At 36.6% G+C, this 26,258-nt stretch overlaps 1 pseudogene; it reads right to left on the bottom strand.

Moving 5' to 3' along the window:
- Positions 1 to 22,271: 22,271 nt before the first annotated feature.
- Positions 22,272 to 22,882, bottom strand: LOC145089645 (AP2/ERF and B3 domain-containing transcription factor RAV1 pseudogene; annotated as a pseudogene).
- Positions 22,883 to 26,258: the final 3,376 nt, after the last annotated feature.

Here is a 26,258-nt window from a genome sequence, read left to right as displayed (position 1 = left end):
TGTTGTGTTTATTTATCTTTGATCATGAGCTTGGATGAATGAATGCTTGTTTTTGTTGATTAATTTCTTGGTTAAGTAATAGACCTTCAAATTATTAAGCAACAAATGGTTTATATGTTTGTTTTCATTTCATTTAGACCATGGAAATGTTTCCTCCATAATGATAATGTAAGCATTTGATTATCTTTTGGACTTGGTAACTCTTACAACTTAGAGCTAATTGATTTTCACAAGATTTTATGCTTTATTGATCTTGTGACTTCAATTAAGGAAATGTGTTAAGAGCTCCTCTAACCATTTTAATTTCTAAGAAGAGTTGAGGCAATTTGTGCTTATGAATTGCTATAGCCAAGTTAAACCAATTCACAAGTGTTATTCCATTAAGTCTAATGATAAGTCAATTATATCAACCATGAGGTGTTCCCAAAATCAACCAATTCCACTTCTTTGAATTTAATCCAATCTTTTACTTGTTTACTTGTCATATTTTCATCCTAGCTAGTTTTAATTTTTGTCAAACAATCGAAAGAACTGAACACCCCTCCCCCCCCCCCCCATTTTATTTTATTTTTTTATTGTTATCTTACAAGTATTTTTACAAAGAGATTTTTCATAGAGTTATATATTGAACCAATCTCCGTGGATACGATCCCTTTACCACTATGCACTATTTTAGTGCGTAATATTTAGGGTATTAATTTTGTTGGTCTCGACAACCACCAGTTGTATACGAAATCGATAACACTACGTATTTCACTAAAGAAAATATCGGATTTTCTTGAAACTACACAATCATTTTGGCTCGCTCATCAATAAGTTTTCATTACATATTACTGGTTATGAACTCACCAGCTTTATGCTGATATTTTTCAAACTGCTTGTATTCTCAGGAAATCAGTAGACAGGTACTTGCTGGATTTTTCGAGGAACCAAAGCATTTAGAGTTTTTAAGTTTTTATTTTGCAAAACTAATGAATGTAATTCAAACTGAGTTCCAAACACATGTAAACGTTTTCATTCAAATATTCACTGCAATGGTTGTGTTGCTATGATTGCTGTTATTCATTGGTTGTGATGCTACATGACGTCCTCCGTCCCGGAATGTTTCCGCCAACGGTTTCGGGGTGTGACAGCGTGTGCTGCGCGGCGCAGCAATAAGTGGTCTGAAGTGTTTTTTTTAAAAACAAACATCACCTTAATTATTTTGTTGTCTTAAACGGACTAACCTTTCATTTATTTACTAGCCAATAGTAATTAATGTATTTTGTGTGTTTAGTTTTACATGTTGGAAGGTTTACAATGGTATGGAGTAGAGGTGCACAATGTAAGCCCACAAAAAATCTCTAGCTGTTACTAGGTCGGTACCAAAAAATATTGAACTATTTATGATTTGAATGAACATGCTAATTTGAAGGACCATTTGCTAATTTGAACGAAAATGACACTAATTTGAATGGAACTTGCTAATTTGAACGAAAATGACACTAATTTGAATGGAACTGATGCTAACTTGAATGAACCTTATGGTAATTTTAATGATCATTTCACTCCTATCATAGATGTTTATAATCCTATAAATCGAGATGGAACTATTAGTAAATCAAGAGTAATTATAATTGAAAACGACCAAGTAGAAAATGAATCTTATGTTTCATGAAGATAAAACATCTAGACATTTTATTATGCTTTTTTATATTGAAAACTTAAACAATGGAGAGATGTGATTGAAAATGACTAGATTATTCAAAATATGTTGATAAAATATATTGTTTTTGCTGTAAGTTATTTAAATCTACTAATAAAAAAGATTCTATAACAAATGATGGCTTTAATGATTGTAAACATCTTATCGAGAGACTTAAAGAACATGAAAAGAGTATTGAATATTCGATTTGTATGAGTTTTTGGAATGAAGTAAGAGTAAAATTGAACAAAAACCTCCAAAATCATGATGATTTACAACAAAAATTATAAAAGTAAAAGAAAACTATCGATAAGTCTTCCGAGTAACTATTGATGTTGTGAGATATTTATTCAAACATAATTTACTGTTACGCACATCTAATGAAAAACTTTACCAATATAGAAATGGTACATTTTTAGGACTAACCGAAATGGTGACAAAATGTTATGGTATAATATAGATAACGTTAAACATCATGAAAATCATCATCATTATCTTGGTCACACAATTTAAAATGAACTCATTTATCTTTAGCAAATACTGTGAGAATTTATGTACTTAAAGATAAGACAAAATTACATTGTCAATCCCTGCGATTTGCTAAAAGATGTTGATTCAGTATAACTATCTAAATTCTTATGTGTTTAGTCCTCGTGGTTTTATTTTTTTGATGGTTCGTCCTTTAGACAACTAAATAAATGTTGTACACTACAAGAAAAATACTCTTTTACGACGTGCAAACCACGACACTCATTGATTTATGTTACGCAAAAGAGAGTGACATTAAAATAATGTCATCTCTTCTAAAATTTTAAGGATTTAGGTCACGCATTATTGCATGCCCTTAAATTAGTGTCACAAGAAAAAAAATTAAAAACACGGAGGGCGCTGTATCTTAAATGGGTGTCCTCTATAGGTGTCGCTTTATAATTTTAATGAAACACGCGTTAGATACGAGGGAAACAAAATCCAAAATTTTTTTTGAAAACCCGCCTTGTACTTCTTTTCTACCATCTTTCTATCTTTCATCTTCGCAATCGAGAAATAGAGGGACGATCATCATCCTTTGCTTTTGATCCTCTAATTTTATGAAAAGGTATACTCATTATCCTCCCTTACCATGATTTTTGTTTGATAAAAAGGAGTTTAAATCGGATGATAACAAATAGGTTTAATCGGCGACAACTACCGCTGCTTCTTTCGCTCGTACTCCGACCGCCACCTCATTCTCTTTCCGGTTGTCGGCATCCTTAAAGGAAACATCATGCATCTCATCGCTGGATTTCTTCTTTGCTCTACCCGGTTTCCCCTCTCATCACACCCTTTATTTCCCGCTTCCAACCCACTTTCCTTGAGACAAGCCCACCTCCGCCCACCATCACTAGCATGCCACCGCCGACCCTCCCCAATGTCACACCTCCTCCAGCTACTTTGTATGAATTAGAGAGAAGAAATATTGCAGAAGAAGATACATGATGCACACACTGCTACCTAGTTCATGATGCTCGTTCATTCCGCTTTCACCACCAAAAAGAAGGTATCTAAGGTTTTCAATATATCTTGTTTTTAGGAATCATAACTCGATGATTGCATTGTTCAGGTTCGTTATACTTTTCTTCACCTCCCTCCGCTTTGATTGCAAATTTGTTCGAATTTTTGGAAACTGGGATGAGATTACAGCTTTTCAGTGTCCGATCAAAATCAAGAAATTAGTTGATTTTGATGACAGTTGTACTGCTCTCTACCTATATTGCTCTACTTAATTTTTGTCTATTTTTACTTTTCCTTTTTGTGTGTTATAGATCAACATTTTGGCTGAAAAGTCTTTATCTACCCCTTACTTAAATCTCTCTAACATAGCATACCATGAATTTAGCTATTGCCTATTTTATCATTTCTATTTATGTTCGGTAAAAAAAACAAAAAAACAAAGCTTTTGATTAATATTTCCTATAACTTTTGTCTAAGACTTGGAATATTAGGCATACACATTTTTTAGAATTCATAATAATTAGATAGTACTCATATTTGGGACGTTGTGCAAATATGAATTGTACACACTATACATAATATTGTACGATACTTAACACATAAAATCCCAATTATAAACTTTCAAGTGTATATCTTTTTCACACTTTTAATGCAGGATATACTTTAATTCTACTAATCTTTTTTAGTCAAATCATTATCATATATTCTTCTAATTACTTCACTACTTGACACATGAAAACTCCATGAAATCATCTTATAATCTTCAATATGATCTAATTATCTTGTTATGTGTATGTGTGTGTGTGCAGATGGTGGCAGACTAAGAGCCATTATAAAGAAAGATAGCTAAAAAAATGTTGTTAAATACATGAAGTGGTCCTAAAGATTCAATACCCTTCTGATAAACCTTGCAGGTTTTACCTTATTATTATTGTTTTGAAAGTTGGTTGTCATTATTGTTTTTAATATATATTGCATGTGATCAGTTTGTGAAATACCTTGCTGATAAACATTCCAGGTTTTACCTTATCATTATTATTTACTCTATATTATATATTATTTCTACTTCTTTACTTTGAGGTTATGTTATGTGATAAGAGTAGTATCCATCTTTCTGATACAAATGATAAATCAAATCTCACAATTGTTCGCATTCAAAGTTCAAACAATATCTTCTTCCACTTGGCTTAATTATATCTAATTTTGAAGTTTGTGAATCATATAGCTTCATCTTTCAAGAGTTATAGTTATTCTATTTCAGTATCTTGCATGTTTGTTCATGTTTAATTTTCAATTATCACATCTTTGCTTGTGGTGTGCAGTTGAAATGTGAAAACAGTGGTGAGGTGACTAAGAAGGAGACATGCATGAGCCCCTTGAAAAAGAATTGTATGATGAAGTTATGTATCATGTTGAATCTACAGGGGCAACCTTGAGTTTGAGTTCAAGTATTTCCATGGTGTACTTTTATTGTTCAAGGCTACCTTCTGATGGGTTTGCTCTTTTACTCTTTTAGATGTTTTTTTTCTTTAAGATGACCAAAATTGGAATTGTTATATATTTATATTTTACTATTTTATCACTTTTAGGTACTTTAAGCCTTACCCAAGATTCATGATTGATAGAGAAATAGGAACTTGTGATATTTATTTTCCTAAAAGCTCCTTACTTCCATATGTGCAGGTTGTGGGTCCCACAAAGATGCTGAAGCAACTTGCATGTCTTGAAGCATGTAAGGAACTGCATAGTAACGGACAATCTTGTCTCTGATACATTGGAAAAAGAAGCCAATGATGAACAAGAAGCTGGTAAAATAGTGTAAAATTTATTTCATTCACAATCTCTATTTACTTAATTCATTTTTTAGTTTAATATTTTTTAATTGGATTCGAGTATGTCAAAGAACAATTTTCAATACATACCACCAGAGCTTGTTGGATTTGGAAATAATTCAACTAACTTATATTATTTTTACACAATCTAGTTAGAAAAACACTATGAATTCGTTTTTATTGATTTATTATTTTGGGGAAGGGTAAAACCATAAAAGTAGTTTGTTTGAAATTACAGTTAGAAATGCTCTTCAGAAAACCAGACACAGCACGGAAAAAGAAAAAGGTTCTATTACTTTTTTTGTTGTTATGATTAATGTTTGAGTATATTACATGTTTGGTCCCTGAGTAACACTAATTTATTATTAGTTATGGTCACTGGAAGTTTTCTTTTACATTTTTGGTTTTTGTTTGAGGGTTTGCAACAAATGTGGTCCCTGTTGCAAGTAAAATAACTATGTTTCGGGGGAAATTTGCCAAAGTTAGCTATTACTTGGGACTAAATTAGTCATTTTACTTTAAAAAAAGGATCAAAATTATTACAATAATCTCATCAAAGGACCAATCTTGCAAAATAACTTTTTGGAACCAAAATTGCATAAGTCAACTATACACAGGGACCACTAATTCAATCTAATATTATAAAGAGTTTAGAGTAGTTTATACTTTTGGTCCTTGAGCATAGTTGATTTTTGTTGTTTTAGTCCCAAAAGTTTCTCTTGCATGTTCATTTTTTATTATTTTTTTAAAATTTTGTAATGTTGTAACACCCAAAATCAGAAAGGCCAAGAAAGGAAAGAAAACCCTAAGTCAAAGGATCAACTCGTCGAATCCAGGGAGGAACTCGACAAATCAGAGCGGGAACCGGGGGATCGATTAAGTAACCGACTCGGCGAGTCGGCAAAGAGGACTCGGCGAGTCCGGTCTGAAGAGGGAAACCCTAAATCCGGGACTTTATGCACTATTTAAACATCTCATTCTCTCCCTTAGGGTTCCTTATAGCCTCTCTTGTGACATCCCCAAAATCTCGGCCAGAAAAGACCGATTTTCATTTATGCTTTTAAATATTTTCAGAGTAAATCCTTTTGATTTGAAAGAGTTGCGGAATTTGTTCCCAAAAACAAAACATGATAAAACATTGTTTACCGAAGCATTTCATAAAAGAAATGTATTTTCATTATAATCAAAACTCGGGGTGTCATGTTCCGATACAGACCAATAAGCATAAACGAATACATTACAAGTCATATAACAAATATAAACATATGCAGACTTGTAAACAAAACAACTTGATGGTTCATCCATCTCATGCCCTTCCGCCACTACCTGTAATACAATTTAAAACTGAGCGGGTCAGGCTTGGGAGCCTGGTGAGCATATAGGGTTTTCAACCCACAATAAATATCATATTTAATTTTCACCAACCAACAATAACCCAATTACCCATTCCCGTTATTCTCACTTTAATGTCCCTAAAACAACTAACATAAGGGACCTAGTCTAAGAATATTTCATCGGGGTGACAACACATGCTTCGGGGGTACCTCAGCAATATAAGTCAAATAAGGCAACCATGAGGGGGATGGAGTACAGCGAATGAACACCCAAGTTCATTAACACCTACAGGTGGCGAACCTGCTAATGTTTCCACAAGACTGTCTAGAATAGCCAGTGGTCGTCATCTAAACTCCGCTAGATGACTCAATCAAACAACAACGAGGTCTCTCATCTGTTTATTACACACCAACTGTCTACCCATGTTCTACCCAACATATTAGTAGATAAAAATATACATTTGTATACATAGTTTAAAGAAAACCTGTATAGCATGCTTTAATCAACACATATATCACATAACAGATGAGGCACACACACACATAACACATATCTCATAAAGAAATAAGCAGATCTATAAGATAGAAGAGAGTGAATACTCATTCACACATAACACAACCAAATATATACACATAGCACGTATTTTTATATAAAATACTTCGTATTATTGTATTAGAAGAAATAACTACACACTCACTTGATCAGAAGATGATCGGACAGCACTACGGCTTATAAAAGTAGTATTCCTCAGCAGATCTGGAAGATCTCCTCGAAAATCGAACTTCTCGCGGGCAGAGCTTCGACTCGGGAACCGCACTTTTCGGGATCTTCGGGATCTCGGGACTTGCCTCGGGGCTAGAGTATGATACCGGGACTTCGGGATAGCTTCGGGGGTTTTTGCGCAGAGCTTCGACACGAAAACGAGAGGAAATTGGCAATAGAACCCGGAACCCTCGCATCCTATTTATAGGGGGCTGGAAGCCTCGGAGTACGCGGGGCGTACTGCCCAAAACGTCATTGCTTACGTATCCGAAGTGCTCGAGTGCGAGTGTCGACATCCCTCGGAGTACGCTGGGCGTACTCGAGTACGCGGGGCGTACCTCGGATCAGATCGGTGACTCCTTCGGATAATGCTTCCGAATTTTGAATTAAAAATAAATACAAAATGATTAATAAACTTCGGAAATTCATAACTTCTTCATACGAACTCCGTTTTCGACGTTCTTTATATCCACGCGAAGGTGAGACTACGCTCTACAACTTTCGTTTAGACTCCGTCGGCTAATTTCGACTTTATTTTTATTATTTATTTTTAATAGGCCGCGACAGAAAAACTTCGTTATAAATTCATAACTTCTTCGTTTGACGTCCGTTCTCGCCTAACTTTTTATCGTTTCAATACCAACAATGAGATCTTCGATTCTCATTTAGATTGCTTCGGCTAACAACCGCTCGATCTCAAATCGAGTAAAACAGGCTGTATATCGCTAAGCCGGAACTTCAATAAATCATAACTTCCTCATACGAAGTCAGATTTGGGCGTTCTATATATATATTCGGAAACCTCGATTCAACTACTACAACAGTAACCAAATATATTAAGTTTATTTTACACTTAAATTTTGACGCTTATTTTTATTCTTAATTAATCAAACCACATAATTAAGCAATTAAGCACAAAACACATAATACTCAAATAATACATTATTATTATCTCACGACGGGTTACAAAGGTTAACCTAGACTATTATATTGCTAAAAGTGGCAAGCCCGAAACACAGGCGTTACAATTCTCTCCACCTTAGAATGATTCCGTCCCCGGAATCACACATCAACAAACAAATGCGGATAGCGACTCAACATGTCACTCTCCGTCTCCCAGGTGAGATTCGGCCCATTCGTGTGTTTCCATCGGACAAGCACTAACCCATCCATTTTGCGTCGCAACTTCTTAGTCTTTCGGTCAACAATTGCCTCTGGTTCTTCAATCAACCTTTTGTTCTCATCAATTCTCAATTCAGAAATTGGAATTATATCGGGAACTTCTCCCGTGAACTTCCTCAAATAACACACATGAAAAGTGTTGTGAATTCCATTCAGCTCTTCGGGTAATTCGAGCTTGTAAGCTTGGTTCCCAATCCTCTGAAGGACTTTAAACGGTCCAATAAACCTTGGACTCAACTTTCCCCTTTTACCAAATCTTATAAGTCCCTTCCACGGCGAGACTTTAAGCAAAACCGAATCTCCAACCTCAAAAGTCATCGGTCTTCGCTTCTTGTCAGCATAGCTCTTTTGACGATCTTGAGCTGCTAACATTCTTTCCCTAATTATTTTCAACTTTTCAGCAGTTTGATGAACCATCTCCGGTCCCATAAACTGCTTTTCCCCAGCCTCAAGCCAACAAGACGGCGTACGACACTTCTGTCCATACAAAGCTTGATAAGGTGCCATCTTAATGCTCGAGTGAAAACTATTATTATAGGAAAATTCTACCAACGGTAAATGTTCATCCCAATTACCTAGGAATTCCAAGGTACATGCTCTCAGCATATCTTCAAGTGTTTGTATTGTTCTTTCACTCTGACCATCAGTCTGCGGATGGTAAGCTGTGCTTAAACATAACTTGGTACCCATTTCCTCTTGTAGACTTTTCCAAAACCTTGAGGTGAAACGGCTATCACGATCCGATACAATCGTTAACGGAACACCGTGAAGCCTCACAATTTCCCTTACGTAAGAATTCGCAAGCTTCTCCATAGACCATTTCTCCCTGGCCGCTATGAAATGCGCACTTTTAGTGAATCGGTCAACGACCACCCAAATCATGTCGTGACCATTCTTTGTTCTGGGCAGTTTAGTGACAAAATCCATAGCAATGTCTTCCCACTTACCCATAGGCACAGGCAATGGTTCTAAACTCCCGTAAGGTTTCTGATGTTGTGTCTTGACTCTCGCACAAGTCACACACTCGGCCACATACTTTGCAACATCAAGCTTCATCGTCGGCCACCAGTAGTAGGGTTTCAGGTCCCTATACATTTTAGTGCTACCCGGATGAATCGAGTACATGGTCTTGTGAGCTTCTTCCATCAGAAGATCCCTAATTCCTCCTGACTTAGGTACCCAAATACGATCTTGGAATACCTTCAGTCCATGACCGTTAGTACCAAACACCAACGTTTTACCCAAACGTTCCTCCTTTCGGTCATTTTTCTCAGAAGCTTCCTCTTGAGCTTTCTTTATACTTTCCACAATAGTCGAGACAACTTCAATTCTCAACGCTCTTGGCCTCTTCCTTTCAAGATTGACTTTCCGACTGAGAGCATCAGCAACAACATTAGCTTTACCAGGGTGGTAAAGTATCTCGCAGTCATAGTCTTTAAGTAATTCTAGCCAGCGTCGTTGCCTCATATTCAATTCTTTCTGATTAAAGAGGTATTGGAGACTCTTATGATCAGTGAAAAGTTTGCACTTCGTGCCATAAAGGTAATGCCTCCATATTTTCAGAGCGAAAACTACCGCTGCCAACTCCAAATCATGAGTAGGGTAATTCTTTTCATGCTCTTTCAGCTGTCGAGATGCATATGCTATCACCTTTTCTCTTTGGGTCAAAACACAACCCAATCCAACACCAGACGCATCGCTATAAACAGCGAAGTCTTCAACTCCATCGGGTAGAGAAAGTATCGGTGCCTCGCATAGCTTCTTCTTTAACTTCTCGAATGCTTCTTTATGCTTCTCACTCCAAGCATAAGTAGCTCCTTTGTGGGTCAAAGCTGTCAATGGAGTAGCAATCGAAGAAAAGCCTTGGATAAACCTACGGTAATATCCGGCTAATCCCAAAAAGCTTCGAATCTCCGTGGGACTTTTCGGTTGTTCCCACTTCGTCACAGCTTCGATCTTCGCTGGATCAACCATTATCCCTTCTTGGTTGACCACGTGACCCAAGAATTGGACCTCACGAATCCAAAAATCACATTTGGAGAACTTTGCATAAAGCTTCTCCTTCTTCAAAACTTCTAACACTTCTCGCAAGTGTCTGCCATGCTCCTCCTGGCTTTTCGAGTAGATCAGAATGTCATCTATGAACACTATCACGGATTTATCAAGGAAAGGATTACAAACCCTATTCATCAAATCCATGAACGCTGCTGGAGCATTGGTTAGTCCAAACGACATAACCAAGAACTCGTAGTGTCCATATCTAGTTCTGAATGCAGTCTTCTCGATATCTTGCTCTCTTACTTTCAGCTGATGATATCCTGACCTAAGATCGATCTTCGAGAAATAGCTCGAACCTTGCAATTGATCAAACAGGTCATCAATCCTCGGCAACGGATATCTATTCTTTATTGTTGCCTTGTTCAGCTCTCTGTAATCGATGCACATTCTCATACTTCCATCTTTCTTCTTTACAAATAACACCAGAGCTCCCCAGGGCGATGAACTAGGTCTAATGAAACCTTTGTCCAATAACTCCTGAAGTTGCATCATCAGCTCCTTCATCTCCGTCGGTGCTAATCGATAAGGTGCTTTTGCTATTGGTGTGGTTCCTGGTAACAAGTCTATTCTTAACTCCACTTGTCTATCAGGTGGTAATCCAGGAAGATCCTCGGGAAATACTTCCGGATAATCACACACCACTGGAATACTCTGCATCACCTTCTTTTCTTTCTTAGCATCAATCACGAATGCTAAATATGATGTACATCCCTTGGTCAAACACTTTCTGGCTTTCATTAGAGAAATGATTCCAGAATTCACTCTGCGTTTGTCCCCATACACCATAAACGAATCTTTTCCAGGCGGGTTTACTTTAACTATCTTTTTCTTGCATAAAATTTCGGCATCATTGGCGCTAAGCCAATCCATTCCCAAGACGATGTCGAAACCATTTAGTTCGATAGGCAATAATTCCTCGAGAAACTTATTCCCATTAAGGTCGATCAAGACGTTTTTCATACGATGGCTAACAGGTACAAACTTGCCACTAGCTACTTCGACTAATAAAGCATCATCTAGTCTATCAATAGGCAAAGCTAGCTTTCTACCAAACTCATGCGAAATAAAGGAGTAGTTGGCTCCAGAATCAAACAATATATGAGCAGGTAATTCGTTTACGAGAAAGGTACCTGAAGCGACATCAGCTTCATCTTTCGCAGCCTCAAGTGTCATCTGGAAGGCTCTTGCCTTCGGCTTTGGTGGAATGTTGGGCCTAGCTGTCTCCTTCTTCTTCGGACAGTCTTTCAAAATATGCCCCTCTTCATTACACCCAAAACACATCCTTTTGTTGTTCGGACATTCATTGGCAAAATGTCCAACCTTTCCACACTTGTAGCAGGTTACATCCTCGCTACATTTCCCAAAGTGCTTTTTCCTACACTTATCACACCACTTCGCTTCGCCTCCTTTTCCTCCAAACTTTTTCGAATCAGATTTCGAAAATTTACTCTTCTTACTGGAACCAGATGTTCCTTCAAACTTCCTTTTCTCACCAACCTCAACCTTGTCGGTGGTTCTTCCCTTTATCATGTTCTCCACAGACTTGGCAGCCCAGATAGCTGCCTCTAGAGTAAGTGCCTGACGTACTGGCACCTCGTACTCCCATGGAAGTCCCTTCGCATACCGATCCACCTTTGTCAGCTCGTCTGGAACGATACGCAAGGCAAACTCCATCTTATCGGTGAAGTTATTGGTGTACTCATCAACTGACATGCTACCTTTCGTCAATGTCAAAAACTTATTCTCCAACTCCAACAGATTTTGAGCCGAGCAGAACTTGCGCTTAAACTGCACCAAGAACTCTGCCCATGACAATTGCAGTGGCTCGCTAGGGCTTAAGGTCTTCCCTAGAGTGTTCCACCAACGAACGGCTCCACCTCGGAATTGTCGCACGGCATAGATAGTCTGCAACTTGCCTCTACAGCCACATGTCATAAAGGCTAACTCCATTTCGGAGATCAAATCCATAACCCCAATCGGATCCTCCTTTCCATTGAAGGTCGATGGTTTACAAGTCAAAAAGTCCTTGTACTTGCATCCCATTCCATCATTCCTTCCATCATGGTTATCTTGCCTAACTATCGGTGGGTTGGCTGGACCAACAGACCCACTGAAGTTTCCACCTTCCGAGTGCCCTTCATTCAGTTCAGGCTCTTCCACACGAATCGACAGTTCTTCACGATTTTGTTGAAGCAACCGTCTAGTTTCATCCATCTGACGATCCAACATCGTTTGAATCATCAATTGTACACCAGCCATGGTTATTGGCTCAGGTGCTGCTGCTACGACAGGTATTGGCTCAATCACTGGTGGTTGATTCCTGTTTTCGTCAGCATTTCCAACTCCACTTCTTGTTCTCACCATTTTGATCTACACCGAATAAGGTGAAATTAGATCCTCAATCATGATGGATATTCAAATCATCCTTATCACTCCGAAACGTTTACATGCTAGTTCTAATATCGTAGATGTACGCTTAGAATCCTACACACATAAGGTTTCTAGATCCGGTCGGCAACAGACCATAGATCCGAGCAAATAATATCATATATGGCAACATATAACATTTAGCACATAAAGCATTTTAGGCAACTTTCCTAAAATAAACTAGTGCTCGTGTCTAAACCACAACAGACACACATCTCAAAACTTCACTTAGCATTCTAAGTTTAAGTCTAGAAATCCTACAAATTCCTAGTTCGCTTAAACTAATGCTCTGATACCAACTGTGACATCCCCAAAATCTCGGCCAGAAAAGACCGATTTTCATTTATGCTTTTAAATATTTTCAGAGTAAATCCTTTTGATTTGAAAGAGTTGCGGAATTTGTTCCCAAAAACAAAACATGATAAAACATTGTTTACCGAAGCATTTCATAAAAGAAATGTATTTTCATTATAATCAAAACTCGGGGTGTCATGTTCCGATACAGACCAATAAGCATAAACGAATACATTACAAGTCATATAACAAATATAAACATATGCAGACTTGTAAACAAAACAACTTGATGGTTCATCCATCTCATGCCCTTCCGCCACTACCTGTAATACAATTTAAAACTGAGCGGGTCAGGCTTGGGAGCCTGGTGAGCATATAGGGTTTTCAACCCACAATAAATATCATATTTAATTTTCACCAACCAACAATAACCCAATTACCCATTCCCGTTATTCTCACTTTAATGTCCCTAAAACAACTAACATAAGGGACCTAGTCTAAGAATATTTCATCGGGGTGACAACACATGCTTCGGGGGTACCTCAGCAATATAAGTCAAATAAGGCAACCATGAGGGGGATGGAGTACAGCGAATGAACACCCAAGTTCATTAACACCTACAGGTGGCGAACCTGCTAATGTTTCCACAAGACTGTCTAGAATAGCCAGTGGTCGTCATCTAAACTCCGCTAGATGACTCAATCAAACAACAACGAGGCCTCTCATCTGTTTATTACACACCAACTGTCTACCCATGTTCTACCCAACATATTAGTAGATAAAAATATACATTTGTATACATAGTTTAAAGAAAACCTGTATAGCATGCTTTAATCAACACATATATCACATAACAGATGAGGCACACACACACATAACACATATCTCATAAAGAAATAAGCAGATCTATAAGATAGAAGAGAGTGAATACTCATTCACACATAACACAACCAAATATATACACATAGCACGTATTTTTATATAAAATACTTCGTATTATTGTATTAGAAGAAATAACTACACACTCACTTGATCAGAAGATGATCGGACAGCACTACGGCTTATAAAAGTAGTATTCCTCAGCAGATCTGGAAGATCTCCTCGAAAATCGAACTTCTCGCGGGCAGAGCTTCGACTCGGGAACCGCACTTTTCGGGATCTTCGGGATCTCGGGACTTGCCTCGGGGCTAGAGTATGATACCGGGACTTCGGGATAGCTTCGGGGGTTTTTGCGCAGAGCTTCGACACGAAAACGAGAGGAAATTGGCAATAGAACCCGGAACCCTCGCATCCTATTTATAGGGGGCTGGAAGCCTCGGAGTACGCGGGGCGTACTGCCCAAAACGTCATTGCTTACGTATCCGAAGTGCTCGAGTGCGAGTGTCGACATCCCTCGGAGTACGCTGGGCGTACTCGAGTACGCGGGGCGTACCTCGGATCAGATCGGTGACTCCTTCGGATAATGCTTCCGAATTTTGAATTAAAAATAAATACAAAATGATTAATAAACTTCGGAAATTCATAACTTCTTCATACGAACTCCGTTTTCGACGTTCTTTATATCCACGCGAAGGTGAGACTATGCTCTACAACTTTCGTTTAGACTCCGTCGGCTAATTTCGACTTTATTTTTATTATTTATTTTTAATAGGCCGCGACAGAAAAACTTCGTTATAAATTCATAACTTCTTCGTTTGACGTCCGTTCTCGCCTAACTTTTTATCGTTTCAATACCAACAATGAGATCTTCGATTCTCATTTAGATTGCTTCGGCTAACAACCGCTCGATCTCAAATCGAGTAAAACAGGCTGTATATCGCTAAGCCGGAACTTCAATAAATCATAACTTCCTCATACGAAGTCAGATTTGGGCGTTCTATATATATATTCGGAAACCTCGATTCAACTACTACAACAGTAACCAAATATATTAAGTTTATTTTACACTTAAATTTTGACGCTTATTTTTATTCTTAATTAATCAAACCACATAATTAAGCAATTAAGCACAAAACACATAATACTCAAATAATACATTATTATTATCTCACGACGGGTTACAAAGGTTAACCTAGACTATTATATTGCTAAAAGTGGCAAGCCCGAAACACAGGCGTTACATCTCTTATCTAGAATACGAAACCCTAAGCGTCCATTGTTGCACATTCAAGCTTTCTTGACATTTTGGGTGATTTGAAGGAAGAAGGAAGAAGCGAATCATTGGGGATTCAAGGATTGGCAGTAGATCTAGAGTTGGTGGGACTTTTCAGAGCATTTGAAGGTAATAAGTCGTTACCTTCACTCTTTTGCATATAGATCTACCTTTAATATGAGATTTGGGGCTTTTATGGCATGATTAAGAGCCAATTCGAGTTAGAAGTCCAAATATGAAGTTGCTACTTCAGATCCAGGTGTGTCTTGGCCTAGAGAACCATAAAGTTGCAGTCTTTGGTGTGTTGATGAAGCTTGGTTGCCATAAACCCTAGTTTTGAGTGTTTTGTGCCTAGATCTCCTTAGCTACACGTAAAGTTTGCAACTTTATGTGAGGATTAGGCTTTAGAAGGATGGATATACAGTTTGGAGCACCAGCATGGCTCGAAAAGCCATTGTATGGATTAAGAACTGAAGCGACTCAGTGAGTCCTTTGAGTGGAATCGGCGAGTAGTATGAAGATGGGGATGAACTCGACGAGTTGGATGAACAACTCGGTAAGTCTGTTGAAGATTGCCTTGGACTCGACGAGTCTGTTCTTGGACTCGGCGAGTCAAGTCGCGAAACCCCAAACCCTTCAAGTTAAGACTCAGATCAGTGAGTCGAGTGGGGACTCAGTGAGTTGGACAGGTCAGGACTTGGAAATCGGTTGACTCGGAGAGTCAGGGGTTGACTCGATGAGTCGAGTCGCGAATGAAAGGATTCTGAGCTTATGAACTCGGCGAGTAGGGTTGACCTGGAAGGTTGACTTTGACCAGGACTTTGACTTTGACCAGAGTTGACTTAGTTTGACTTCTAGAGTTCAATTTGAAACTAAGTGTTATATTGATATTGGTAGCTTGAGGAGCTAGTGGGGCAGCGGTTCAGAGAGTTGTCGGACAGCAGCCGGGGGTTTATCAGCAAAGTCCAGCAGTGCGAGGTGAGTCTCCTCACTGTTTGTATGGGTCTAAGGCACCAATGTCGACCCATTTAGTTTATGTATGCTAAGAAGACCCGAGGGTTAGCCCTAGGCATTATGCATGAAAGACCAGGAGGTGGATCCTAGCACACAGTATGTTTTTATGTATGATAGGAAGACCCGGGGGTTAGCCCTAGGCAATATGTATGAAAGACCAGGAGGTGGCTCCTGGCGCACTATATGTCATTGTGTATGAAAGATCAGGAGGTGGCTCCTGGCACACTATATGCGGAGTAGCCTAGTAGAGTAGTATGTATAGTTGTCTTTGTGATACTTGCATGAAATACCAGGGGGTGGCCCTTGGCACCTGTCTGTAAGACCCGGGGAGTGGGCCCAGGCTTGACCAGGAAGACCACGTGCGGCCCATGGCATAACCACAAGACTATGTTTGGAACATAGCACCTTGGCAAGACTATGTTTGGCACATAGCCCCTTACCTGATTATGGATATGTTGGTTATGTATGGCTCTTGGCTATGTATGGCATGTATGGATCAGTTGGTTTGTATGGTATGTGGTATCTGGGGAACTCACTAAGCTTCGTGCTTATGGTTTTTAGTTTTGGTTTCTGGTATTTTGTTTTCAAGGAAAGGAGTCGGCTCGATCGCAGCGCATCACACTATGTTTTCCACACATGAGATCTTTGGGATTACACTCTGATATGGTTTTATGATAATATGTTTTGGTTACCGACACTTTGGTTTGTCACGGGATATTATAATGAATGTTTTTATACTGATGGTTTTATGTAATAACTTATTTAAAAATGAAATTTTTGGCCTTGAATTTTGGGATGTTACAAATGTTTTTGGTCCTTAGATTGTTAAAGTTGTTAGTTTATTCAAACTGACCATTTTGCCCCTGGACCAAAATTAAGAAAGCAATATAAATTGTATTAAGCGTTATTTAAAAATAAGTGAAAAGTTACCAATTTGATCCTTTTGGGTATGCTATTTTTTATATACATTAGTCCAAGGGCAAAATGGTAATTTCGAAAAAAAAAAATCAAAATCTCAGAGTTAGAATTAACAACTCTGTAACACCCATAAAATTTACGCCAAATTTAAACTTTTAATACTAACAAAAGAGTCAAATAGTAATTGTTTTTACAAAACATTTCCAATTCATTTATAATCAGAGTGTCCCAAAATAGATCATGAGGATGAGGAGCGGTACAGTCACGCCTTCGCCTTCCCTCGCTCTCCTGATGTACCTGAAACAATAAACTGAAAACTGTAAGCCCGATGGCTTAGTGAGCTACCCCCAAAATACCGATACCAAACTGGCAAAAGCCATAGCCATAACGATCAATCAAACAACATACATACTGGGCCATCGGCCGGACTGGTCCTCCTTACTGGGCTACAGTCTATCTGAATCTATCCCGAGCCTTCGGCATGACTGTGTTGAGTTTTGAGCATTCTAACACTCCTATGGTGTACATGCAACCCTATAAACCTTGGATCTATGTTTTCTCTATTATACATGCAAATAAGAACTTTCCAAGGCTTTAATCCTAACTAGCATACTATGAGGTAACTATACTACAAAGACTAGTTAGATGACATACCTTTTGGTGTAGCTTGATGTCTTTAAGCTTTAAGAGCTTAGCCCCAATAGTGTGGAAGCCTCAAATGGAATCACAAATCACCAAAACACCTTGGAAGTCTTTAGAGAATATGGATACTTGGTTCTCTCTAGTGAAATTGGCTAGCCCTCTTAGTGTACCCACACTTGTTCCCATTTCACCAACCAAGGACATCTTTATATAGTGTGGAGGATTAGGGTTAAACCCTAATACCCATGACCTTTCATTTCCTAGGATCCATGGGTTAAAGCTCCATGGACTATCCATGAAGACTTAGCCCAACCTAAATGAACTTGGCCCACTACACATATATATCTAAGAGTCCATATTTAATTAGTTCATTTTGATCACTTAATTAATTATAAATTAATTCTTGATCAATATTAATTAAATAATATGATTATATTAATATATTAGAACTTATAATATATTAATATAAATCATAAATATACTATTCTCAAAATACTATCCATATAAATTGTGCCGGTGAAGTGCAACCTAAATGGACCATGCCGGGTTGGGTCAAGTACGTACCAAATATAGTTATGGACTTAGACATTAATCCAACAGACTGGTCCGCCGCGTGGGCCTACAGTCTCCCCGGATCGCTCAGAGGGTGTGTTGGCCTTCAGCACAAAGCAGGACTGCCTCAACCCAACCAACAAGCAACTAACCATGGACACATACTATCATATACTAACATATACACATAGAAAACATATCTATCTCATTGACCATCAATCATAGAGTTTCACTCGTAACTAGAGTATCGACCTAACAGGCCACTAACATACCAATCCTTACGGATCATAAAAGCATAACATACTGTCTATCCTGATTCCGAACTAATAGATCAAAATCATATGTAGCATACCATAACAACCGATCTAACCAGTCTCTAGTATAACAACCGTCCTAAACAGGATGGTTTCTAACAAAGCAATAACATAACACCCATCCTAAACCATGATGAAATCTAGCATGGCAATAACAAAGCAACCATCCTAAATTAGGATGTAAATTATAAAGGGTCGGCCTTGGTGCCGTAGAACCTGTCGATATAGTGAGGATAACTCACCTCGCAGGTGTCGATTGAAATGCAAACTCCAACTATCGGATCACTTGACACCGACTCCACCACCTATAACCATAGCACAATATACTCATAAGTTCTTACTCTTATGAGATACCCCATAAACCCTTAGTAATTCCTGATCAAGGTCAGAGTCCTCAGTCAAGGTCAACATTCCATGTTGACCTCAAATCGTTGAGTGCACTCGACCACTCGCCGAGACCATGGAGCACATTCCAACTCGCCGAGTCATCGGAGTGACTTGTCGAGTTCCTTCGAATCCCGATCAATCCTTAAGGGCCACCCGTCGAGTTTCCTCCTCGCAACTCGACGGGTACACACGCGTGCCTATCCAAGGGAAAAGCCATCCGACTCGCCGAGTTGTTCTTCAACTCATCGAGTTTTATGGTGATCTTCATCGGACTCGTCGAGTTGTTCATCCAACTCGCCGAGTTCAATGACCATCTTCATGTGACTCGCTGAGTCATCCTTGAGACTCATCGAGTCCATCCAGCTCTCTTTCCATACAGACTTTTTTTGAGCTATGCAGCGGCTCCAAATCACAGATCAAAGCCTCTAGGGCACACTTACCACGTAAAGTTGCAAATTTTACGTGCATGCATGGCTATAAAGGCTCCAAATGTCTATTTCAAGTTCTTAATGGAGCTTCTAGTCCAAGAGGGACTCCAACCACAACCAATCCAACAACTTTACGACTCAATCATCCAAGGAGGGTCCATATCTGAAGTTACAACTTCAGATCTAACCCATAGCTCAACATCCCAACTTGAAAATCCATAAAAAGCCCTAGAATCAACCAAAGGGAAGAAAAGGAAGTAAGAATGGTACTTTGATACCTTCAAACGATGTTGGTTGAGGCGAAACCCGCTTCCCACTCCTTTCTTGCTTCAATTTCCTTTGCACTCTAAGCCTCCTTCCTCCAAGATCCTCTTTTCCAAGCTTCAAACCCACACCAAGGCACACACACACGAATTAGGGTTTCAAGGGCTCTCAGAGACTGTAAGGAGTCCCAAAGGAGCCTGAGGCTCCTTTAAATAGGGGTGCAAACCCCGGGATTTAGGGTTTCATCTGCCAGCTCCTACTCGCCGAGTCCCAATAATGGACTCGCCGAGTAGGTCACTAATCACGCGTTCTCACCCCGCTGCTACTCGACGAGTAGGTCGACCAACTCATCGAGTAGAGCTTTATCCAGAAATTCTTAATTAATTAATACCTGAGGATCGAGGTGTTACAAGCTCAAGGACCAAAGTTGTTAGCAAACATCATAATAAAGACCAAAATTGCAAAAACCAGCTAAACTTTTTGGATAAAAAATATAATTTACATCAAAAATGTTATGATTATTATTATTGTTATTTTTTCATAAACAAGCAGTGTAGGAGTCGGAGAGACAATCTTTCATGAGAGAGGGACGTAGCTCCCGAACCTTCTTAAACTTCTTCCCCGGATTTCTTCGAGACTTCAACTCGTGGATGATTGCTATGAATCTGAAAAAGATGCATTTATGTCATAATATGCCAAATGTAGATGTTCATGAATTTGACCAGTTGTCCTTGAAAAGTACTTTCGGATGGGAGTCCGAGACAAGTTTTCGTTTGGTTAGTGTTCTTTTTATAACTTTATGTTACATTTTGTTGCATGTAGTTTACTTTTTGTTCGGGGGTATTACTGTAAATAGGTACTTGGAGATGTGATAGAGTCTCTAGCTGGGGCGATTCTTGTGGATTCTGGATATGATAAAGATGGAATTTTTCAGAGTATTCGGCCTCTTCTTGATCCCTTGGTAACACCCGAGACACTAAAAATGCATCTAGTGAAATAAAAAAAATCAGCCATGTGTACTGAAACCGATAATGATAGAATCTCTTTCACTATAGAGGTGGTAAAAGACGATATTGTCCTTAAAGATTCAGCTGCCATATAATTGCTATCAAGGTACTTACTTTTAATCAACATGTTTATATTTTCGTATTTCCATATATACCCATTTGATCACATAGTAGTTAATTACAATAAGTTCTTATTATTATGCAGTCTGTTTACAAAGTGTTCAATTATTATTTGATCATGAATCCTCAACTATGTTTTTATATTTATTTATTTATTCTGAGTGTATTTAAATTTTACAGTGGATTGGAGGTGTCTAAATAGCTGAAAAATCTTACATGCTTCTTGTTTAAATATTTTATACATGTATGGGCTGTATTGAAGCCTGGATTCTTGGCAAAATGTATTTTACTACATGTGTATTAAATTTTGATATTTGATAACATAGATAGATGATGCTTGAAGCCTTTTTGAATACTAATTTGTTGACGATGAAAACAAGTATCATGTGGAAACAGAAGAAGAATAGCAATAAGAAGCAGAAACAAGAAGGTGTTCCTTAATAGTTAGGGAAAACCTCTTAATAGCAACGTACAATCATGTCCCCTTAATACCATTGTATTACATTTTTTTGACATGATGTTATTAGATGAAATTGATTGTTTTGGTATATATTTTTCTCCATATTTTTGTATTATGCGTAAATGTAGTATTAGGTTATATAGTTAGGGAAAACCTCTTAATAGCAACATACAATCAGATCACCTTAATACCAATGTATCACTATTTTTTGAAATGATGTTGTTATATGAAATTGATTGTTTTGGTATATATTTGTTTCCATATTTTGTATTATGTGTAAATGAGTATCGTAAAAACGTGTCGTAAATGTATATCGTAAATGGTTGTTGAAGTTCATGACAGGGACAATGTGTGTCCTAAACGCGCGTCGTAAGGTCACGACACGCAAATGCGTGTCATCTTACTTTATGACAGGGCCTTCCTTGACACACAATGCGTGTCGTAAACGTGCATCGTAAATGCGTGTCGTAATTGCGCATCGTAAATAGACGACGCGCAAAAGCGTGTCTCTCATTATGACAGGGCCTTCCTTGACACGCATTTGCGCGTCGTCTGAGCGTTTTACGACACACATTGCGCGTCGTAAAAGGTTGTTTTTCTAGTAGTGGTAACAATATGTTTTGTAATATAAATATGGTAAATGTCACTATAGCCCATTTAACTATCGCCATTTATCCTATTTAGTCACTAAAGTTTTTTTTTTTTTTTTGCTCAATAGGTCATTAAACTGACAAATTACATGTCTATTAAGTCATTTTTGTTAGTTTTTAACAGATCTTCCGTTAACCAGTTGTTATAATTTACAAAAATGGTCTCTATGATTTCAATTTCTTTTGTGGTTGGTCCTTTACTAGCATCGTTCGTCACCTGCACCACTACCGTTGTTGAACATGTTGTAAAGTTGCTTGTTCTTGAATATTGGAGCTACCTGGCCTGTTTTTTTGTCTTTCAGTCAATGTAAAGTTGCTTGTCTGAACCTGTGGATCTCTGAAAGCTCACAATGTCACCAGCTTTTAAGTTCTTTTCCTTCACGAATCGGCTCCAACCTTTGGTTAAAATGTAGCTCTGGCTACTATTCAAGTACGAGCAACGAAATCACGATATCTCCATACTTTCATCCTGATGTCATCGAAATGTAAAAGAACTCCTTTGGAAGTGCTTCCGCTTTGCAATGGGAAGTCCTTCTCTGCATGCTGCTTTGGTATCACTAACCGGTTCAATTTTCCAACGTCGCTGGGGGTGACTGTCTTCTCAAAAAGTTGTTCTCGAGCGTTGACCAAGTTGTCATCCGATCTAAACCCGTTTGTAAAAGGGGTTTTGTTTAAGTTGCAACTTCTCTTACTTTGTTCTAGCTCATCATTGTATGTGTGTTTCCTCAACATATCGACGATCTCAACTTTTGAATGAGAATTTAAGAAACTAGCTTCCAACCCCGTTTCATCGGTGTCAAGAACCATGTTGCCCCCACTGCCGATCAGTGGAGGCGTAGTCACCGGTGTTGTAACTGTTGAAGTTGTTTCTGTTGTTGTGCTTTGATAATCGGTGGAACTTCCTTCCATTGTAATTAGTGATTAGTGTTCTTGAAGGAGATAGAAGCAGGAAGAAGAATGAGGTTATATATATATATATATATATATATATAGAGAGAGAGAGAGAGAGAAATATGATGTATGTGAAGTAGATGTAAGAGAAAGGTTGAGTATAATAGTTGATTGAGTTGCCCAAGGTGAAGGGTGGTGGTTGGCGGAATTGAACGGTGGTGACATCAGTGATGAACTATGCTGGTATGGGACCAACCATGAAAGAAATTGAAATCATAGGGACCAATATTCTTGTAAATTATAATAACTTGTTAACGGAAGATCTGTTAAAAACTAACAAAAATAACTTAATAACATGTAAGTTGTAAGTTTAATGACCTATTGAGCTATATATATATATATATATATATATATATATATATATATATATATATATATATATATAGGGAAAAGTGAATATACCCGTAAGGGTATATAAACTTAGGTACCCAAACACACCATAATACGTCGTTTTGTTTGATATATTCATTAGAATGTTCTTAAACTTCAACCCCTAACTTGATTTAATTCCAAGATTTTCGAAATTTCACTATTATCTTTATCTTATATCACATCTTTTTGCCAAACACCTATTAGGCTATATATATTGTAGTTGAAAATGAAAATTATGTAAGAGGAAGATAAATGTGTAATTTATAAAAATCATGGAAGTAAATCAATTTAGAATTTAAATTATAAGAACATTGGACAACTATAATGTATTATATAATACAAAACGACGTAATATGGTGAGTTTGGGTACCTAAGCTTATATACCCTTAAGGGTATATTCACTTTTTCGATATATATATATATATATATATATATATATATATATATATATATATATATATATATATACTTTAGTGACCACATAAGATAAATGATGATAGTTAAATAGGCTATAATGACATTTACCCATATAAATATAAGTATCATATTTTATAGTTTTTTATATAATAATCTATCTTGAAAAATCAGTTATTCACATATTTTTATAAGAACAATAAATTTTTTTAAGCATAAGTTAATCACAAATGTAAATAGTGGACTATCATTGAAAGACTCGTTTAAATGTAAATATTAGAAATCAGTAGATTGTGATTTTGTTTTGAAATTTTGGTTTTTGATTCCTTCAGTTAGTTTATGCTCCACCCCAACTTAGTTTATGCTCCACCCCAACCTATTGCATGCACGATCACACAAGTCCTTATTCCCAATCCCAATATAACACATTATATGAGCCGGGTTAGTACAACAATATGCATCTTTTCCATTCTCTTTGCGTAAAACACACTTCCAATTTTTTAAGGACTCTATTATCCCACTTGTGGTGCCTATACACACATAAAAAAGTTGTCAATTTGTGATTAATTATAGGATTTATTTTTAGTAGACCATAGAACATTAATGCACCTTTTAATATCTGGAAATGATTTTTGTTCCATAGAATATAAAAAATGAAGAAATGATTTTTATAAAGGAAATCATTGTGTTATGATATACAGATATACATCAAATATACATGATATGGTGAAATCATGTGTTTAGTATGAAATAACATAATTATGATTCTTGAGAAATTTATGTAGTTCATCAATTTTTTTGTTAAAGGATATGCTATTTTCTTTAATTTTAGAACAACAAATTTATAAAAACATATAATCATACTCCTAAATCTCTATGTTTTGTTCACAATAAGATTTGAATCCACAACCAATGGAAAAATGAAATATTTTTAAACTTTAGAAGTTTTTTGGTTATGATAAAATTTATTTATGTTATATTTGGTAAAAATTAAAGTTTATATGTCAAAGTATCTAAAACTTACATGTAGGCATTTGACAAACGAAAATAGAGTTTATGCATTTCAGCTATAAATATAACAAGGTTTTAAATTTGCACGTTGCATCAAGAGTTTGGTAGGAAGGTAAGAAATTTTTTTTCGACTTATTTTTTTGGCCAAAAAAACAAATAAATCACTAAATGAATCAATAATAACATGATTCATCAAAAAAAAATCCCAAAAAAACATTTCGATGATTCATTTTTATAATGATTTTCTTGATATTCACTAAAATTGTCATAAAATTGAATTTTTTTTCTTGATTTAGCTAAAAATGAATCATGAAGGTGTTTTTTTCGGAATTTTTTCTTGTGAATCATCTTACTTTTGAATCATCTAATGATTCATTTCATTTTTTGCTAAGAAAATATGCATCTAAAAAAATTTCTTACCTTCTTACCAAAAATTTCCTTCTTATTTGATCTTGACTCTCTCTCTCTCTCTCTCTCTCTCTCTCTATATATATATATATATATATATATATATATATATATATATAGAGAGAGAGAGAGAGAGAGAAAGTTAGGTTCATTTGAGACCACCTATATTTTGTGAGATCGTGAGACACATTTTTTTATTTTTTTAGTTAATTCAAGTTCCGAAAATAATATTAAAAAAAAGATTTTTTGGATTTTTCCATTTATTTTGCATTTTAAAATTATTTTTTAGAATATGTACAGTGTAATATTCTATTAAAATATTTCACGTATTTTAAAAAAAAACGGGATTTTTTCTTATTTTTTATTTATTTATTTTAGTTAATTCAAGTTCCGAAAATAATATTTAAAAAAGAATTTTATATTTTTCCATTTATTTTGCATTTTAAAATTATTTTTTAGAATATGTACAGTGTAATATTCTATTAGAATATTTCACGTATTTAAAAAAAAAAAAAAACAAAAAAAAAAAAAACAAAAAAAAACGGGATTTCTTTATTATTTTTAGTTAATTCAAGTTCCGAAAATAATATTTAAAAAAAAAAGAATTTTTGGATTTTTCCATTTATTTTGCATTTTAAAATTATTTTTAGATTTGGTCTCACAAAATTAGAATGGTCTCAAATGAACCTGAACCTATATATATATATATATATATATATATATATATATATATATATATATATATATATATATATATATATATTGTATAGATGAATGTGCTGGAGAGAGATATAATGTATATAACAAAAACATAAATAACAATGCATTTTCTATTTTTGACATAATGATACACACAACAAAGTCATACATATATAGTCACATTCAAACACATCGTAACACACACAACCACAAACAAATACACATACATTCATATTATATATATAGATGGTGAAACGTATTAAATTATTTACCTTCAGCAATAGGAGTCACAAGAAGAAGAAGAAAAACGAACATAAGATACTTTTCCATTTTAAGTTATTAATCAAGAAATATATAAAAAATATAAAACATAACAACGATATATAAAGTTTCACTACAATATAGTTTGGGTAAAAATGTAATCCGCATG

The sequence above is a fragment of the Lactuca serriola genome, chromosome 2 (genome assembly GCF_051521515.1).
Source record: "Lactuca serriola cultivar US96UC23 chromosome 2, Lser_US96UC23_V15, whole genome shotgun sequence".
Taxonomy (NCBI): domain Eukaryota; kingdom Viridiplantae; phylum Streptophyta; class Magnoliopsida; order Asterales; family Asteraceae; genus Lactuca; species Lactuca serriola.
This window is presented reverse-complemented; position numbering and strand designations above follow the sequence as displayed.